We start from the raw sequence: 16,632 nt of genomic DNA, 5'->3' as shown, positions 1-16,632 counted from the left end.
AGGGAGGGGGGATGCACAAAGGGCCAGAGTCGGAGGAATGGAGAGTTCGGGGGATGGGGTTGTAGGGCAGGAAGACAGGGCAGAAGTCAGGACAGGGAGTGGCAAGGCCATGAATGGATTTAAACATGAAGATGAGGATTTTAAATTTGAAGCGTTGGGGAACCAGGAATCAATGAATCAGTGGGTGCAACTTAGTGTTTGATAGGATATGGGTAGGTGAATTTCGGATGAGCTAAAAGTTTACAGGTGTTGGACGATGAGAAAGTGTCCAGGAGAGCATTAGAATTGTCGAGTCTGGAGGTGTTAAGCGTTAGGGTAGAGGGCAGCCTTGGTGGAAGGTTTGGTTTGGTGGACAAGGGGAAGGAAGGGGAAACAGCAGAGGCAGCTGAATGGATGGTCTCAATCTTAGTGATGAAGATGTCTATTAGCTCCTTGCACTTGTTGGAAGTGAGGGGGCAGGGGAGAGGGATTTAAGGAAATGGTTGGTAGTGGAGAAAAGAAGCCAGGGGTTAGTTTTGTTCTCCAGGATGTCGCTAGAGTAGTGGGTGGTTTTGACAGAGGAGAGTGAGGTCTGATAGAGCTTGATGTGGCTCAGTTGTGTATGATGGTTGATGGCTAAGCCAGTTGCATGCAAGGTATGATCAAGTTTGCATCCCTTGAATTTGAAGGAGGAATGTTGGAAATCGTTATTTCTGGGACATCTTTTAATTCTACTTTCTAGTATTCATCCTGAGAAATTTACAAGAAATCCACCTCTATATTTCTCACTTGATAGAAAATGTGTCTGAATTCTGAAAGCTGCAGTCGAGTACTTTGTGTATGTAAATCGTGGGTGTTAACTTTAAGGCTGACAACACATCTTAATTGTCACATGCTCAGTGAGCATGATGACTGGGTAATAAGTATGGTGAGTCCCCCAACCCCAATTCTTGCTTGGAAGGAGCAGGGAATTCTTGCGACATTTATAAATGGGCTTGTTTTGATAAGCAACTTATTCAGGCCCAGAAGCTGGGATTTAAACTCCATTGATATCAACCAGTATTACAACACCAAGTTATAGTCCAGCAATTTTATTTTAAATTCACAAGCTTTCGGAGACTTCCTCCTTCCTCAGGTAAATGTTCAGTTGTCAACCCCAGTCCATCACCGGCATCTCCACATCATGGATATCAACCAGGGCAGCGGTAGGGGATGTTGCAGTTGGCCTCAGTGCCCTGGTGAGGGAGCAGAAATCTGTCAGGGTTCTTACTGTTGATTGCTGGAAAGTGAGTGTGTGGACAAAGGATGTGAACAGGATTGGTTGGGGTTGACCCCTCCAGCACTTACTTTTTAGGATTCACATGAGCCTCGTCAGCAAATGCTGCTGTGTTGTTCAACCCTGACTTTATGTTTGAAAAGTTGTCACTTGAGGGAGATACTGGAGAGCATTGGTGCCTCTGGAAATGTGTCGCAGCAAGAATCAGCACCTTCTGAAGAAAAGGAGAGAAAATTGACAAAAAGAATTTAAACAAGCTTATTTGGATGGGCTGCTTAAAGCACTGATTGGCACTTTATTCCAGTCCTGCCTGAATTAATTATGTTGCCATGTGCGGAAGGTGGGATTTAAAGTTGTTTGTTTGTAAATATGTTCAACTCTTGCTCACATTGACTCTTATCTTAGGAGAGTTATATTTCAGATAATATGGATCTGAAAGGGAGTGTATGCATATGCAGTCTCCTGATTGCATTCCCCTACATACTACTGACAGTATTTAGTGCAAATATGCCCTTTAAAGAATGTGTTGTGAAATATTTAACATATTTGTTTATATATTTCTATATGTGGTAAATAAAAGTGTGCTTTTTTTCTATAAGGTATGAATCTTTTTTTTCAGTTCTTTTTTTCTCATTTGTCTTTTGTCTTTTTGTACTGTTTACCAGCTGTAGATTTGAAGGTGGGCAGGAGACTTGCTCCGAGAGCCTCACTATTGCCTCTCTGAAACCAGATACTCCCTATTTATATTGCATGGTTGATTTCCACAGAATATTACGACTTTAACTTCTGGCCATTGGCTTCGCCTGATGACTGGTTTTGTACAGACACATGGTTGGAAAACCCAGATTGCTGATTTATGTTTACAAACTGAGTACTCAATCCAGATTTGGCCAACACTGCTGGCAACCTGTGCTGCCACTGCAGCATTACTGTCTGTAAAATCACGGACAAAATCAAGTCTTCAGGAGGCATGTATCTCATTGCTGTTTGTGGGACCTTGCTGTGCGCAAATTGGCTGCCACGTTTCCTACATCACAACACTTCAAAAAGTACTTAATTGGCTCTAAAGTGCTTTGGGATGTCCTGAGGTTGTGAAAGGCGGTATATAAATGCAAATCTTTCTTTTACAGTGCTGTTCTCGAAATTGGGTCTGCCATTGGCTGCATGGCTGTAAGGTAGATGTACCATTAGGCTGATATTCCCTTCTTGTTGTGGGGAACCATTGGGCATCTACCTACCATGATGCAGTTGTAGTCAGGAACTTGGTACGGGATAGAATCCTATCATGCTGCAACACTGCACTACACTTTGTTGAAACGTGTTTTTGGAGTATAAAGCATAAACACCATAACATTCAAAGACGCCAGCAGACTACAGTTGTGCCAGCAACTCTTGTCATTATTACTAGTTTCTTACTAACCAAACTAGTTTCTTCCAGTTAGAATATTAATAGTTTTACCTACACAAGCCTGTGTTGCACTTCAGTTGTGATTAACCCAGAATCCTTTTAGCACCACTAACTTTGTTTTGTTTTAAATGTTCAAACAAATATCACTATCCAGACAGCGCCTTATGAATGCAATTTAATAAGAACTTCAGGAAAACGAAATTGAGGATAATGGATATCTCCTAAATGAATTACAAGGTAGTGATCCATCAGAAGGGTTCAGAGCACGTCGTGGATTGCTGTCTTTAATTCACTTACAGCTAGCTATCTGCTGTCTTTTTAAAAAGAAATTAATGCTTCATCAAAAAATAAATATACAATATACAAAGCGTTATATTTTCTTCCGGTCACTATTGTGAGCAAAAAAAGGTTGGTACGAGTATGAAACGAGGAGACTTGTTGTATACTCACACTTGACTTATTTTGCCACATTAGAGACTGGAGGCAGATGTACCTAAATGATCCAAATAGCTGTAAAACAGATCATTTGTAATGTATAACAGGTGTGGAATTTTTGTTTCAAATTGTCATTAGCACTGTTATGGTGATGCATTTCTTTCAAATGCAGGTCTTGGCTGAAGATAAAAGCAGTTCCATATGGTGTAGAACTAAGCATGTGTAATTTTAATTAGTTTTTTATGTGGCTTTTGGACTAATCAAGGTCAGGGATGCTAACGTTGAGGAATGGAATACATTCCAGTTTGGGTACCTGGGGTAAATTTTAACCCCACGAGTGGGTGGGTTGGGGGCAGGTGGGAAGGTAAAAGTTGTAAAACAGAAGCTAAACCTCAATTCCAACCCACCCAATTCTGTTTTTTACAGAGGCGGGTGACCAACCTGCTCTCAGGAGGAGGGTCGGTCACTGAATGCTTTTAAGGAGTCTTTGGGACTCCATTTTAACAGCTTTTTTTGTTATTTTTAACTCCTGAGGGCCGGGATTCCCGGGCCTTTTGCTTCAAGCCATGTAAGAGGAGGTGAGAAGGCCCGGATCAGCAGTTAAGTGCCTTTATTGCACTGCTTGTGGGCCAGGAGGAGCAGGAGTGCTTCATCCAGCCCAACAAGCCTACCTGCCACGATCCCACACACACAATCGACCAACACCGACCGACCCCCACCCGCCCACGATCTCCGACCCCCACCCGCCCACGATCTCCGACCCCCCCGCCCACGATCTCCGACCCCCCCGCCCACGATCTCCGACCCCCCCGCCCACGATCTCCGACCCCCCAGCCCACGATCTCCGACCCCCCCCGCCCACGATCTCAGACCCCCCCCCCGCCCACGATCTCCGACCCCCCCGCCCACGATCTCCGACCCCCCCGCCCACGATCTCCGACCCCCCCGCCCACGATCTCCGACCCCCCCCGCCCACGATCTCCGACCCCCCCGCCCACGATCTCCGACCCCCTCGCCCATGATCTCCGACCCCCCCCCACCCACGATCTCCCAGGTTGGGTGCAGCATGCTTAGATGCAAAGTGAAGCTCCTTTTACTCATGCAAACGATATGGTGTAGTTCCGTACAGGCAGAAGGGTAGTTATACCCTCTTGTGTACGTATTCTCACTCATTCCTTGAGCTTCTTGTCACTTATACCTGCCACTTTTGGTTGGCCTACGCTTTACCTTACCACCTGTCTTATTTTTCTTGCTGATCTCCTTTTCTTGGTAGCTGCTTAACCGGTGGTCCTTTGATCCCTGACGGAGGTTAGGGCACTGGGCTTGTTCCTGGATTTTACTAAATTTTGGCCCCAAATAGTGGTTGTTTGCTTGTATGTTGAGCGTTTTATTATTGGTGTTGGAATCGTATCCCTTGATATTTTTAGAGCAGTGTAAACTTTAGAGGTGCATCAAGTAATTAAAGGGCTGGATAGAGTAGTGGAGCTGGACTGCTCGTGACTGGGGCAGTGTTTCTCTCTCCTTTTCCTTTGTGACGCTGTCCAATTCATGTTGATCTCCAACCCTATGATCTCCAGGGTCTCAAGACCATGCTCCATGAAATGTCAGGTGGTAGGTTTGTATACATCCTTCATTGTAATAGCGCTGAGGTGCCCAGTGAGCCTCATCCTTAGACTGTTCCCTGTCTCTCCTATGTATAAGATGTGGCATTGTTTGTATCGTATTGTATAGACAGCGTTGTGCTGTTCACATGTAACTAGGGCTGTTTTTGCTATGTTCCTTTTTTTTGTATCATGTTTTGGATAATTAGATATTTTTAAAAAGAGCATACGGGATCCTGGGCTTTATAGATGGAGGCATGGAGTACAGAAGCGGGGGAGTCATGATGAACCTTTGTAGAGCACTGGTTCGACCACGGCTTGAGTGTTGTGTTCAGTTCTGGACACCACACTTTAGGAAGGATGTCAGGGCCTGGGAGAGGGTGCAGAAAAGATTTGCTAAAATGATTCCAGGGATGAGGGGCTTTGGTCACGTGGCTAGACTGGAGAGGCTGGTGTTGTTCTCCTTGGAGCAGAGAGGATTGAGAGGAGATTTGATGGAGGTATTTAAAATTATGAAGGGTCTGGCCAGAATAGATAAAGGGAAACTGTTCCCATTGACAGAGGGGTCAAGAACCAGAGGACATGGATTTAAGGTGATTGGCAAGAGAACCAAAGATGACATGAGGACAGACTTTTTTGTACAGCAAATGGTTATGATCTGGAATGGATCGGGGGGTGGTGGAGGCAGAATCAATTGTGGCTTTCGGGAGGGAACCGGATAAGTACTTGAAAGGACAAGATTGGCAGGGTTGCAGGGATAGGGTGGGGAAGTGGGACTAACTGGATTGCTCTTGCATAGAGCCGGCGCAGACTCGATGGACCGAATGGCCTCCTTCCGTGCTGTAGCCTTTCTATGATTCAACCTCCTGGACCAGTGTAACGTTTTGCCATTATCCACACCAGGCATCCTGCAGTTTGTCTGAGCAACATTGCCAATTGTTGCCAGTAAATGCCCGATTTAGGGCAGATTTGTGCTGTGGGTCCAAGTCCACTGGAATTGGGTTGAAAGTCATTGTACATAGGATCCATACAGTGAACATACATAGGACGCTTTCATCCCATCAGTAAGGACTGAATTCAAATGCAAATCCCATAGGTGAAAGGCTGCTGTCTAATTCAGTGCACCGGGACTAACATATTAATCATTATAAAATGGAACGCATCCTATAGCAGGACCTGTCTCGCTATTATTGTTTTATTTTTTAATAGTATAATTATAGCAAAATTCACTGCCTAATAAGTATATTTTCAAAATAATTAACAGGCAAAGACATGATTGAGAAATAACTTCACAATAAACAGAGTCTGATTCTGTTCAGAAAGAATCTGCACAAAAAACCAGTGAAAAGGTTAAGCCCTATTTATAGCATAATTCTTTGTTTCCGAGTGAATGCAGGTTGGTGTCAGTTTGGAACACAAATACACCTGTGTAAATGCATCAATTCAAATACACCACATTCACTCTGGATTTATAAACTCATCTCTCCTTTTAAAAAAAAACATACGATTGCAGACATGTAGTTTTCACACTGTCATCAACGCTTAACGTAAACAGCCGACCTTCACAGAAGTGCTGACAGTGGGGACTCATTTTAAGTTGGTCCTGTGATCTTCTATCAGAACAACTACCTCCTCATCCAGCTTGCTAAATGCAGTGAGCTGGTTCTTGGTGCCTGCATGCTTCCATTGTGACGTAAATGCGCAGACACACGTAAGTAGCTAAGCATTGCTTTTTGGCTTGCAGCATTTACAGAATCACTATAAATGTTGTGCTTGTTCGATTCCATATATCAATTGATAGTATAGAAAGTTATAATTAGTTTCAGATGCTTTTATTTCTATTTGCTGTGCTCCCATTTTTTTCTGATTTGAACACTCAGTGTGTGTGTGTGGATCGGTACTCCACATATGAGCAGCAAAACTGATCTCCCTGTACCTAATCAGCCTCTAATGGATGTACAGGACATACAGGAAACCAGGGCAAATTTAAATATAAAAACATGTTCTTTCGTTCTCCCAGGAGCCATGCTCTTTAAATGGCCTGCTTCTAGAGTGAATATCCGGGTTTTGTATCCTATAATGTTTCATCTTGGCTTAGTTAGTCGAATATTAAGTCTCACTCCAGGACCTGAGCACAAAATCCAGATAAGCACTGAAGGGATGCTGCATTGTCAGAGTGATATCCTTTAGATGAGACGTGAAACTGAGACCCTGTCGGGCTGCTCTTTTGATTCAGGTGGATGTTTCAAATATCCCGTGGTGCCAAGGAATTCTCCTGATGCCCTGGACAACATTCCTTCCCCAAAAACAACTGGTCATTCAGCTCATTGCTGTTTGTGGGATCTTGTTGTGCACAAAACTGCTTCTGTGTTGGCCTAGATAAGCAGTGATTGCACTTCAAAGTAATTCAGGCTGCTCAGAGATATGGGAGGTGCTATTTAAGCACAGTGTTTTTCTTTCTACAATAGCCCATTTAATATTGCAAACAAACAAACTCTGAAGAATTTGCATACAACACAGTGTTCCTGTCTGCTAAATCAGAAAGTCACCCCTTTCATATTAGGACAGTTTTGAGACCCAGCAGGTCAGTGAGAAAATGGTTGCTGCTTCCCAAACCACTTGTTCAGTCTTGTACCTGCCTTGCACCCCCTATAGCGGTCTAGTGTCTACCCACCCTTTCCCTCCATGCCAGATTTTAAAAACTGCATGAGCCCACACCTTGTGTGTGTGTGTGTGTGTGTGTGTGTGTGTGTATATAATATATAGTGTCACACACACACACACACACACACACCTTGTGTATGTATATGCCTTTTCTCCATCTTTCTAAGTTCCTTTTAAAAAAGTTTTTTCAGTCTATCCCAGTGCATCAGCCAAGGTAAATGTGAGGGGGGCATGCAAACCAGCTACAGGAAGTCAGGAATGACTGGGGGTGGGGGGGTGGGTACGGGAGAGGGTGACAGGCATTTTCCTTGGTACATGTCATTCAGAACTGGAAATGGTGTATGTGCATCAACCGGGGCTCTGATCAAGGCCTGAGGTGAGTTAAAGCCAAATTGGGGTTTGGCAATTCAGATTGTTTAAGGCTCCGGATCAGTGTTGGATTCAGCAGAATTAGCAGGCAAATTGGACTTCCACTCGCACATTAAACAAGGTAGAACAGTGGATCAGGACTGAGCTTGGAGTCTGCCTCAAATGGATGTGGCTTGTGTCAGGGGAATGGAAGCCCTTCTGCAGCTTTGTGATCTTTCGCTGTTGAATCTACTTTTTACATTTTTCTTTTTGAATTTACTTTCTTTCTTGTCCCCCTCCCTTTTGAAAGAGGTGACTCAGGCTCAAGCACAGTTCACTGAACAGCCCTCCAGTACCTTGCCCGAGTGGTTGTTCTTCACATTGAGTGCTGGCAGGCATCACAGCCGAGCCCCATTCTTGTCCATATCTGACATTCACAGATGACACACTTGTCAGCACAGGCTACTGGATAGTCATCAGGAGAGGGAACCCTGGCTGATTTTACCCTTTCCTAGCAAGTGACACTGTGTGCAAGTGGGTAATTTCTCTACTCATACCCCCGCCGAGATCAGCTAACACTGCACAGAGCAGGGAATGAACCTGAACTGTTTGTGTTTCTTGCTTTCTTCTGCAGGTCAATACTTTGGTTCCATCCTTATGTAAAGGGACAGTATCATAATATGTTGCAATTTTCACCCATTGGATAGTTCGAAATTCTTCTGTTAATAATTTTTTTTCTCTGCAATTTTTGCCCTCCCCCTCCTGCCTTGTAGGTGTAGACTCCTGCTGGGATACGATTTCACAGGAGCAAATTGTCCTTCAGTTTCTTGCCCCAGTGGCCATTATTCATGTGGTGAGCCATGGCGATGAGTGTTGGTGGCTACTTGAACATGGGAGATATCACAGCTGCTACTGCTCCCATCCTCACTCAGCATTCACGGATGCATACTTTCAGAAGTTGTTACTGAATAGCAATTAGGAGAGGGAACCCATGCGGATTTTCCCTTCCTTAACCCAGGGTCGGTGAGGCCAGTCATAGGACCCATACTGCCTGGCTGAGTTTTATATGAAATTGTGTTCTAAGTGCTTGACCAACAAACACTAGTTAATTCAGGGATACAGGAGTTTTCCCAAATCAGCCAACATCCTTAAGGATTTACAATTAACAAAAAAATGTAATTTTAAAAAATTCCATTGCCTGGCGAAGTATTAAGCAACATAAACAAGAAAGTCCCAGGTTCAATCCCTCATTTGTGCTGAATTAGCTGATTTCAGCCAAGGCAGTCTTTAGGGCACTACAACTTACTTCAATGTTCCTGGGTTAGGAAGGGAGGAAAAATCACCAAACTCCAGCTGACTATCCAGCAATTCCCATTGGAAATTGTTTGTGTTTGCCTGTGCGTGTGTGTGTATGTTGGATTGGAATAGAATTGGGTTTATCTGTCATGCCCTCTGAGGTCAAACAACCTGCCTATACTTACTGTCTCAGATCACAGATGAAGAATGGCCACTTGGGCAAGGTACGCGAAGGCTATGGCTCGCTCAGTCACATACATCTCTGTTTTCCACCCTCCCCCTTGAATGGCGGAACAGGCTCGAGGAGCTGAATGGCCTACACTTGTTCCTGTGTTCCCAGCAGAAGTCAGGGCCTGCATGTGAGGAGGGGAGAACATTGGAAGGAAGAAAAAAAGATACAAGCAGAATTTATGTTGCTTAATTAAAAAAAGTTTCCCAGTTTTAACTTTAATTGGGAATCATGATGTGTTGTACTGATACTTTGCCTCTCACTGATACTGTCACAGTGTGATTATATCCACAGTTAAGGTCACTCACATACAGGAAAACCATGTCTTCTTGAGGTATTTAGGGGCTTCATGAAACTCAGCTTGCTTTCGGAACCACACTGTGATTTTATTTTATGCATGTCAGTCAATATAACGATGATTTATTCGTGGATATTTTCACAGATTTATAAAATCAATTTTTCTTTTTTAATAAGTTAAATGTCAAGATTGTCTGGACAATAGGCGCCCTCCCACCTACTGTTTTTACCCCAGGCATCTGCTTAAGAGAATAATGGAATCCGTGATAGATGGTGCTTTCCAATTGTCAATAATGGTGGAAGGAATCTGGTGTTTATCCAAGAAGATTAAAGCTCGGAGCACATGCTTGATGAAAATAAAAGCTAGGAAATTGCTCTCTCTGCCAGGAAGCAGGGAAATCTACGATAACTAACCATGTGTCTTCAATGTACTTAGAAGAGCTGTTCCCACTGTCGTGCCAGCTTGTTGAATGTCAGCCAGACAGCAGAAATTGTATTAAGATTTAGCATTAAAAGTGCTTGCACACCAATAGCTTATCATTGACAGTAGACACGAGGTATTTCCTTTGCCGACCCTGCACGATATAGTATAAAGGAGCTGACCGCACCTTTTCTTGGGTTCTGAGAGTTGGAGTTGTGGAGCAGTGTACATTTGAGGATGTGGGTCTCCGTTTGAGCACCATTTTTCCCGGGCTGTGACCACTGCTCAAAAGTACCTTTAGTTAGCATAACAGCCTGGTGCATCTGCCATTCTCAAAGCTTTTCCACAGACTGGAAGACATGCGTTTGTTGTGGGTTTAAGTTATTGTACATAAATGACTAACGTAGGTTTTAACACAGGTTTTAGTCTTCTGTCAGCTACCAGTTAGGAATACCTGCGATGAACAAAATGTGGGCTTGCACACGACTAAATCTGGTGTCAGCTGCTTAATTTTGCAATACAGATTTAAAACTAGAAAAATTGCACTGTGTTGCCCTGGTTGTGTAACACTAATGCCCTGCATCAAGAACTCCAACTTAGATTACAGCTTCAGCTGACATTGTGTACTCAGGTTTTCCCCAGACAGAGTTTCTGACCACAGTTTTGTGGTGGGAAGTTGCCATGTGGCCTATAAACTGGGCCGATAATCACTGTAGACGTTGGGGTAGTGAAATAGTCTGCAAACGAGCTTCTAAGTAAAACATATTTTGGGTGAAATGTTAGACTGGAAGAGGTTAATCCAGCTTCAATCCAAAATTAAACCTTTGCATGTAAACAGGGCTCCAGGCTGCAGGCTGAAGAGTTTCATTATGTTGCGGTATCTGAAAGCTGACAGTGATGGAGGGCAGCATAAAGAAAGCACATTTGGAAGTCTTTAAAAAACAAGGCTGGATTTGCAATATTCTGTGATCGAATGAAGTGGCTGGAGGGTACGCCTTGCCGAGATGTCTTATCAGATGGATGACACACTCCAGACGCAAGAAAGGGAAAATCATATAGGCAATATACTTCTGTACATAACAAGCAATAAAGAGGCAAGCAGCCGTTGCAAGAGGGGAAGAGGCCTCAAAAGCAGAATGATGAAGCGTGGTGTGCAATAAAGCCATCTTGACAACTTTATTTTGTTTACCATAGTTTGGTTGAACGGGTAGTGAATAGTGGCTACAGCAAACCCCTACCTTCGAGCCGGGCAGTAGTCGACAAGTATAGAGAGGATTATTGCTTTAGGCAGGGCAGGGGTGAAGGCTGCGCTTGTCTAGTAACGATGCAATGAACATAAATTTCCCTTGGGAAGTATTTGTGCATATACGTTTACACAATTTGAACGTTAACCAAGTTATTTATTCTTTAATACAATGGTTAGCGGTCTCTTGAAGGGACCCCAGTAATTTCTGTGATCAGTTTTGTTCAGATGTGAGTGAATCACGTCTTTTTCACAAATTATGTTAATCTTGCTGAATGCGTAATACCATCGTGAGGAAAATCGCATATGGCTCTTATGGATTACTCTCCCCCTCTCTCCCTCCCCCCCCCCCCCCCCCCCCCCCCCGCCACTGCAAACAAAAAAGGTTTGCCAAGCATTTTATCATGAAGACCGTGCCCTTTTAACATGCACAGCTCAAATACATTTTTTGAATGAGACATTAAACCGAGGTCCCATCTGCTCTCTGAGGTGGACGTAAAAGAACACATGGCACTATTCAAAGAAGAGCAGGGTAGTTCTCCTGGTGTCCTGGCTAAGGTTTATCTCTCAACCAACATCGTGAAAACAAATTAACAGGTCATTTATCTCCTTGCTCTTTCTGGGATCTTGCTGTGCACAAATTTTTTTTTATTCGTTCATGGGATTTGGGCGTCGCTGGCAAGGCGAGCATTTATTGCCCATCCCTAATTGCCCTTGAGAAGGTGGTGATGAGCCGCCTTCTTGAACCACTGCAGTCCATAGACCATAACAGATAGGAGCAGGAGTAGGCCATTCGGCCCCTCGAGCCTGCTCCGCCATTCAATGAGATCATGGCTGATCTGATTTTTACCTCAACTCCACTTTCCCGCCTTTTCCCCGTATCCTTTGACTCCCTTGCTGATCAAAAATTTGTCTAACTCAGCCTTGAATGTATTCAGTGACTCAGCCTCCACAGCTTTTTGGGGTGAAGAATTCCAAAGATTCACGACCCTCTGGGAGAAGAAATTCCTCCTCATTTCCGTCTTAAACGGGCGACCCCTTATTCTGAGACTATGCCCCCTAATTTTAGATTCCCCCATGAGGGGTAACATCCTTTCAGCATCTATCCTATCGAGTCCTCTCAGAATCTTGTATGTTTCAATAAGATCTCCTCTCATTCTTCTAAACTCCAATGAGTATAGACCCAACCTGTTCAATCTTTCCTCATAAGACAACCCTTCCAAACCCGGAGTCAACCTAGTGAACCTTCTGTGAACTGCCTCCAATGCAAGTATGTCCATCCTTAAATAAGGGCACCAGAACTGTACGCAGTACTCCAGGTGTGGTCTCACCAGCACCCTGTACAGTTGTAGCATGACTTCCCTGCTTTTATACTCCATCCCCCTAGAAATAAAGACCAATATTCCATTTGCCTTCCGGATCACCTGCTGCACCTGTATGCTGACCTTTTGTGTTTCATATATGAGGACACCCAGATCCCTCTGTTCCACAGCATTTTGTAGTATTTCTCCATTCAAATAATATTTTGCTTTTTTATTTTTCCTCCCAAAGTGGATGACTTCACATTTTCCCACATTATATTCCATCTGACAAATTTTTGCCCATTTGCTTAACCTGTCAGTATCCCTTTGCAGACACTTTGTGTCCTCCTCGCAACTTGCTTTTCCACCTATCTTTGTATCATCAGCAAATTTGGCCACAAGATACTCTGTTCCTTCATCCAAGTCATTGATATATATAGTAAATAGTTGAGGCCCCAGCACTGATCCCTGTGGCACCCCACTAGTTACAGATTGCCGATTTGAAAATGACCCTTTTATCCCGACTCTTTGTTTTCTGTTAGTTAGCCAATCCTCTATCCATGCCAGTATATTACCCCCAACACCATGAGCTCTTATCTTGTGCAGTAATCTTTTATGTGGCACTTTATCGAATGCCTTTTGGAAATTTCGTGTGGTGAAGGTTCTCCCACAGTGCTGTTAGGTAGGATTTTGACCCAGCGACGATGAAGGAATGGCGATATATTTCCAAGTCGGTATATATCGCCATTCCGAAGGTCATTGATGAAGCAGCTGAAGATGGTTGGGCCTAGAATACTGCCCTGAGGAACTCCTGCAGCAATGTCCTGGGGCTGAGATGATTGGCCTCCAACAACCACTGCTGCATTTCCCTACATTACAACAGTGACTACTGTTCATAAATAAGAAGTAGGAGCAGGAGTAAACCAAACGGCCCCTCTAGCCTGCTCCGACTTGGAGGGAAACATGCAAGTGGTGACTTGGAGGGAAACATGCAAGTGGTGATGTTCCCATGAGACTGCTGACCTTGTCCTTCTAGGTGATGGAGGTCACGGGTTTGGGAGGTGCTGTCAAAGAAGCATTGGCGAGTTGCTACAGTGCATCCTGTGGAGAAGGGAATGAATGTTTAGGGTGGTGGATGGGGTGCCAATCAAGCAGGCTGCTTTGTCCTGGATGGTGTCGAGCTTCTTGAGTGTTGTTGGAGCTGCACTCATCCAGGCAAGTGGAGAGTATTCCATCACACTCCTGACTTGTGCCTTGTAGATGGTGGAAAGGCTTTGGGGAGTCAGGAGGTGAGTCATTTGCCGCAGTATCCCCAGCCTCTGAGCTGCTCTTGTAGCCACAGTATTTATATGGCTGGTCCAGTTAAGTTTCTGGTCAATGGTGACCCCCAGGATGTTGATGGTGGGGTATTTGGCGATGGTAATGCCATTTAATGTCAAGGGGAGGTGGTTAGACTCTCTCGTTGGTCATTGCCTGGCACTTGTCTGGCGCGAATGTTACTTGCCACGTATCAGCCCAAGCCTGGATATTGTCCAGGCCTTGCTGCATGTGGGCAAGGACTGCTTCATTATCTGAGGGGTTGCGAATGGAACTGAACACTGTGCAATCATCAGCGAACATCCCCATTTCTGACCTTACGATGGAGGGAAGGTCATTGATGAAGCAGCTGAAGATGGTTGGGCCTAGAATACTGCCCTGAGGAACTCCTGCAGCAATGTCCTGGGGCTGAGATGATTGGCCTCCAACAACCACTGCTGCATTTCCCTACATTACAACAGTGACTACTGTTCATAAGAACATAAAGAAGTAGGAGCAGGAGTAAACCAAACGGCCCCTCTAGCCTGCTCCGTCATTCAATAAGATCATGGCTGATCTTCGACCTTAACTCTACTTTCCCGCCCAATCCCCATATCCCAACTTCATAGGCAGTGAAGTGTTTTGGGATGTCCTGAGGTCATGAAAGGTGCCATATCAATCCATTTTAATATTCTCACCCTTTGCATAATTCCCTTCAAGCCATTGCCCCTCCCTATCTCTGTAACCTCTTCCATCCCTATAGCCTCCCCAGAACTGTCTGTTCCTCCGACTCTGGCCTCATTGTATACCCCCCCCCCTTCACCCCACAATTGGCTACCATGGCCTCAGCCGTCTAAGCCCCACACTCTGGAATTCCCTCCCTAAACTCCTCTGCCTCCCCATCTCCCTCTCCTCCTTTAAGACCCTCCTTGAAACCCGCCTCTTTGACCAAGCTTTTGGTCACCCCTCCTAATAGCTCTTTCTTTGGCTCGACGTCCATTTTTGTTCTGATTACACCCTTGTGAAGCGTCACGGTTTTTCTATGTTAAAGACGTTATATAAATGCAAGTTGCTGTTGTTGAACTTCCTTCTTTCTCTAATTGCTAAAACACCACGACTAATTCAGTTCCTCACACTGCAGATTCCATAAAAGTGAGGTAAAGTCTAGGCAGAGTACTTTTTATTCAAAGTATTCCTCCACGTTTAATATTGAAAAAAATCTGTATTTTTACAACATATATCTACCGATTTGTTTTTTAAAAATTGCTCTTTAACGTCTACAGGGCAGTTCCCCCAACGATGTCATGAGTAGATTAAGTGATTTGGCATGGAGTGATAACCTGCAATAAGTTCCATTCACTTCTACACTTAAAGAAAAAAGAAAGACTTGCATTTATACAGCGCCTTTCACAGCCTCCCAAAGTGCTATACAGCCACTGAAGTATTTTTGAAGTGTTGTCACTGTTGTAATGTAGGAAATATAGTAATGTAGGTATTGTAGATAATGTAAACTTACCATGTGTAGCCTGATTTACTGCCTGAGTACTTCATAATTTTGCATTAAAAATCCTAGAGGCAGTACAAAATGCCGGTTTCTGAATGTCTGAGTGAAAATCAATCACTTGCCTTAGTCATTAACGCTCACTGGTTAAACAAAAAAATAAACTCAAAAAGATCAACAGAAAGGCGGAAATAATCACATGGGTGATAAAGTTGATGACAATTCATTCTGGGTTTTTTTTTATATAAAGGGGGTTCTGATCTCTGACTCACTCTATGATGTCTACACAGCTGGAAGATCCAAGTACCCAGTGTCAGACATTATCAATGTGGGATAGAGCCCTCTTGCTTGCCACCTCCAGCTTGAGTCAGTGGAAGAATGTTGCAATGTTTAAGTCAGATGCTAAGTTGAAAACCTCAGTGTCTGATTCACATTTGTCTAGAATGAGCCTGCAGAATCAGTTTCACCTCAAGAAAAAAAGCCACAGTCTTGATTTCCAGCACCCACAGACAAATCATGAAACAAGTACACAATTTCCCATGAAATTGATATTGCTCTAGCAGATGCTAAGGGTGCACATCGGACACTGCAAGTGCATGTGCAGCGGTTTTGTTTTAGATAGGGAGCACAGAAGAAAGCGAATTTGGCAGGAAATCAGTGACCTTTTACATCGCAGTGCCTGCAGATTGACCCCAATGTGAAACCTACCCTCCGCGGAAGTGGGTTTGCTTCAAGCTGGTGTTGATTAAAAGCACAGAATTCAATGAATTTGCATTAGTAATCAGATTTAGGGAAATACCAGGTATACTCTAACCTCTGACTGCAAGTGTAAGTGGGGCAAAAAAAAAACTTCCAACACATTTCCACTAACCCATGTCAGCCCTTTTGGAGTGTGCACAGATAAACACAGAAGAAATCATTTTTTGTACCTATTTAGTTACTGGTCTTTATAATTATTTGTATAATTATTTGCGAAGTCCCTGGTCTGTGCTGAGTTAACTGATCTCATCTGGGGTAGCATTTGACCTTAGTGCCAGGGTTCACCCACTGATCATCACCCAGCGATTCTTGCTGAAAAGTGTGCATGTGTGGATATCAGGTGAGGACAAAACATGGTGGTGCCTTCCATGGATGAATAGCCTGCTGACGCTCCCTGTCTTGGCTCACATAAAGAATGCCCATTTCGACAAAATTCAGCTTCTCTTGGAGCTTAAATTTCTTATTTACCGGTTTATCCCATGAGTTTCTTGGGCCTGGAGGTTTGGAAAGGGATCTTGTTAGAAGTGATCAATAAATCCTAAACCAGAACACCAAGATCTGCCTATCAGCAACTTGAG

General features: G+C 44.0%; 1 protein-coding gene and 1 long non-coding RNA gene across 9 annotated transcripts in view; one reads left to right on the top strand and one right to left on the bottom strand.

The window, feature by feature from the left end:
* raraa (retinoic acid receptor, alpha a) overlaps window positions 1-16,632 on the top strand; it is a 484,346-nt gene that overhangs the window by 259,518 nt on the left and 208,196 nt on the right. The window lies entirely within an intron of this gene.
* On the bottom strand, window positions 1,070-15,416 carry LOC137299881 (uncharacterized). The gene is made up of 4 exons (XR_010958001.1): window positions 15,311-15,416; window positions 9,193-9,360; window positions 1,327-1,469; window positions 1,070-1,214 (listed from the first exon to the last, which is right to left on the bottom strand). It is a non-coding gene; the product is annotated as an uncharacterized lncRNA (long non-coding RNA).

This window comes from Heptranchias perlo, chromosome 30, assembly GCF_035084215.1.
Source record: "Heptranchias perlo isolate sHepPer1 chromosome 30, sHepPer1.hap1, whole genome shotgun sequence".
In the NCBI taxonomy this organism is placed as follows: domain Eukaryota; kingdom Metazoa; phylum Chordata; class Chondrichthyes; order Hexanchiformes; family Hexanchidae; genus Heptranchias; species Heptranchias perlo.
The sequence above is the reverse complement of the archived record's forward strand: the minus strand, read 5'-3'. Positions and strand labels throughout refer to the sequence as shown.